At 38.7% G+C, this 4,006-nt stretch overlaps 1 protein-coding gene across 1 annotated transcript in view; it reads right to left on the bottom strand.

Annotated features, from left to right (window-relative positions):
- The window catches only part of pik3cb (phosphatidylinositol-4,5-bisphosphate 3-kinase, catalytic subunit beta), a 67,792-nt gene extending 64,880 nt beyond the window's left edge, over window positions 1–2,912 (bottom strand). Inside the window, exon 1 of the mRNA XM_086080614.1 lies at window positions 2,662–2,912. The gene's annotated coding sequence lies outside the window, so the exon portion shown is untranslated. The remainder of the gene's footprint in view (window positions 1–2,661) is intronic.
- Between the last annotated feature and the right edge of the window lie 1,094 nt (window positions 2,913–4,006).

Below are 4,006 nucleotides of genomic sequence, written 5' to 3'. Positions count from 1 at the left end.
CATCAAACAGATTACAGTATTCTCAAATCTTTTAAATGTTTCCTAATGATAATTCAACAAAGGCCGGTACGATTGTAAGTAGGACTGAACGATTTTGAAAAATAATGTAATCACTATCTTTTACGCCAACTGAAATTTAATGTGATTCATTTTCCAAGGTCTTTTTTTGTTTGTTTTACAAATACAAGAAATTAATTCATTGGGATTATAATATCCGATTTAGAGCTGCTCTCTGCAACAATTTGACCAAAAATATCTTTACAGTAGCCTTTTTATTTGACCATTTATGACTTGAACATCTTCTATTTAGTAGATTAACACATTAGCTGTTCACAATGGATACTACTGCAAGCCTGTGGCCAATACTTTTCAGATTGGATTCGGGTTTGAATTTTCCGCCCTCTATCTGCAGATGTGACGTCATGTGTGCATTGTGTATGTGAAAAAAGGTGTGTGCACTTGAATTTTTCATCAACAAGTGGCAGTAGCGATTCAAAATGGAATTTTCTGCATTCAGTGGCTTTAATATATGTTTTGGTCTTCAGGTTAGGTTTATGCTAAAATAAAGGCAAATGAACCATGAATTAACATGAAAGAAAGTTTATTTATCCACTTCAATTAGAGTTGTTAATTAACCTACTAAGCACTTTAACTTGCAGTCTTTTAAGCGTGCACTAAGACACCTTCACAAAATTTGACCAAACAAGTAAGACTTGAACATAAACCATAAATCCTAAGTCACATTACAACAATTACGCAAAGAAATCTGTGGCTTGATCACGTCAGCTTGTCATGTTTCATGAGCCAATCAAATGATATGTTAACATGTGGATTGAATTTAACCTATCTAAACATTGTAAGAACAAAATATTATTTACATACAGTGTGACCCGCCAAAATGATTTTAACAAAAAAAAAAATCATGATCATTATTTTTTCCACAATCGGCCAACCCTAAGACTTGTACGATCTGCATTTTTTCAATTTGTCTAAAGGTATCCCAGAGAAATGTGTTAAAAAGAAACAAATCATGATTTATTTAAAATGCTTCCACCTGTTGACAATTTCAAACATCCGGGCACATTTGACGCCCAATTCACACTGCCTGCGGAACGGACGCGGTGCGTTTTCCATACAGCCGCCACAAGGAATAAAAAGCATTCGAGTCTGCGTGTCAATTCACACCAGCTGCAGTGCAGTTTCCGCAAGCGTTCTATTTTTTACGAACGCCGCATGCAGAACGCTCGCGGATTTTCATGAAGCTAAATAAATTACACGAGCCGGACAGGAAGTCGAGCGTCGGTATATTCCAAAATAAAACCGTAAAACTATTTTTTTGTTTACAAATAGGACTCTATATAAATGGTTGTTATCACGTGAACCCAACTCTCCAGCGTGAACCCCCGTGATCTTGTGGTCTGGCGGGTGCAGATTTCCGGACACGGACAGTTTACGCAACGCACGCGGTGTGAATTGCAGTCCGTGCGGCGGCCATATGGAAAACGCACCACAGCTGTTCCGCAGGCAGTGTGAACTGGGCGTGATTCTTGCCCAATGCAATGCAATATGCTTCCTTTATACGGTAAAAACAATTGGTAAATGACGGTATTGCTTTTGCCTGTGACTATCATACAAACCGCACAGATTGTTATAGTAGTCAAACAACATCTCATCACATTTTGAAATCTAAATAATCCTCACAAATCAAATTGCAAAGATCCAAAGTCCACTGCTTTTCAATGAGCGGAGAGCTTCCTTTCACCGAATCAATCACCATTGTGACTTGTGGCGTAAGCTCGGAATTATCAATTAAATAAATAAATAAATGCACATTAGATCGATTTATCTTCCTTCAATTTTTTTTCATTTACCTATCAACTTCTCAAATGTGGCTGCTGCTCACTTTAACTGCTGATTTAAGGCAGAATGGCTGACAACATCAATAACAGTTTCACATCCCCTTTGCTTTTTGTCCTACTGTCAAAGATGCACACAGCTGGCACACATCTTAAATACAATGGTGCCTTAATACAACAATCAGGTCTACAGTCAGCTTTGTAAACCCTTCTAAAGCATGATGGCCACCTAAGTAAAATGACAACAAATGCAGTCATCATAAACAAACATGAGGTGTGTGTGTGGGTTTTTTTCAATTTTTTTCTTGACATAATTTACATCAGATTCTTAAAACGTATTCAAAGTTACAAAACAGAAATCAGAACAAAGATGTACTCTTCATGTCGAGGTACATAGCAAAATGGGGTTCCATAAGCAATTCTAGGGGGGCGGGGGTGGGGGGTAATTTTTGGGGGTGCCAAGGGCCAAGACAATCAATCGTCTTAAATACGACATTGATTTGGAGCGGTCCAAAATCATAATTTTCCCCACAGTACACCATATGCCTGGCAGCAAATTCAATTCTTGATCAGAAACATATCCAAACATGTTGCACAAATTGGGCATTCTTCCGTAGCCTACTGTATAATGTATATATACACATTCATTCAAATAAAACCAATTTTACTGCAGACATTCCTGCCATGCCTTACTGATGCGTTTCACTGTAAAGCTTGTCAGTTTGAAAGTCGCCAGATTGAAGAGCGGACTTTGGCGTGACTCCTCATTGCAAGCAACAACTGAAAAGATCGAGTGTAGACTTACCTTGGTTCACCCTTCTTGGGAGGACGTTTAACAGCGTACCAAGCAAACAAACTTTGTCACGATTCACGGCAAAAACTGGTTTCAGGCATAAAAGTTCCGAGTAAGGAGCGACCATCTGGCCGAGTGGCTCCTGCCTCAGGTGGGAGCTCCGCACCGCGGACAAGCTTCCTGTTTGTAGCCGGAGGTGAAGCCGCCACTGGTTCTTCCTCCGCCGGCTGGCCCACCGCCTCCTGTGTCAAAGTTAGAGATAATAACTTGCACTTCCGGTCACCGTGATTTAAAAAAATAACGACGCTTAACGTTTCTAATAAACGTTGTAAATGTTAGAGAAACATTTGGGAGAATTATGTATAGGACAGTGATGCAGTAGTGTTAACATTAGTGCTTTCTAATAAAAAATACCAAGAAAAAACGGGGGAGAAATGTATAAAAGACTTTTGTTGTGAAGGTCTGGTCTCTTTTCATATGTCATTCTCTCTAGCCTTCAATAGCTAACAGCAACTTTACGCCAATAGCGTTTGTCTTGAGTCATGCCGCTGTTTTTATGACGTCTTTAAACAAAAGTTAATTAATTACTGCTTCAGCAAAACGTAATGAGATGTCAAACAGCAACAATATATCCACTCTATCTTCGTTTTAAGTCTGACAATTATGACCCATTCAGCCATTTCTTACGTCGATTACAGTGTCGTACTAATGTAGGCTACTGTACTTATAAACAAAATATGTGGTTGACCATTCATCAGTGTAGATTGTGCCTGGTCTGTAAATAGTAGACTTTGCTGCCCTCTGGCGAGTTTTTACTCTTCATGCATCACTCCAGTTCACTGTGGAATGTAGCCAGCAATGAACAAGATGACAGGCCTATTACTGGATTGTGTATTTTATGTTTATATATTTTTTCTTCAAATATATATATAACGGTTGCACTTTATAACTAAGTACTTCGAGCTTTGTAATTTGATGACACAGCACTTTGCATTTTGTACTCTGTATTTGTATGTTGCTTGTATGTGATTTTAAGTTTGTTCTGTAACTTTATTCTTTGGGGACTAGAGATGGAAATTAGCATAGTGCTAAATCTGGTGCGCCCCTCTTTTAAGGTTACTGCTCATTATCCTTTTAGATAAACTAAAATAAACTATATGAGGCTTACTTTGTAGTGTCAAAATATTACACCAAGTTCCCTATAAAATCTGTTATTTGGACTGCTTCCACCCAAGGAAACAACTGAGACTGGAATTGGCTGCATCTAGCAGTCATTAGAGGAATTATGGACGAGGAGCCCTTTCCCCGCTCTGCCCTACATTTCTTATCAGCGATCAAGTGTGGTACAGTATTCGTA

The sequence above is a fragment of the Leptonotus elevatus genome, chromosome 7, assembly GCF_054856555.1.
Source record: "Leptonotus elevatus isolate MCC_2025b chromosome 7, RoL_Lele_1.0, whole genome shotgun sequence".
In the NCBI taxonomy this organism is placed as follows: Eukaryota; Metazoa; Chordata; class Actinopteri; order Syngnathiformes; family Syngnathidae; genus Leptonotus; species Leptonotus elevatus.
This window is presented reverse-complemented; position numbering and strand designations above follow the sequence as displayed.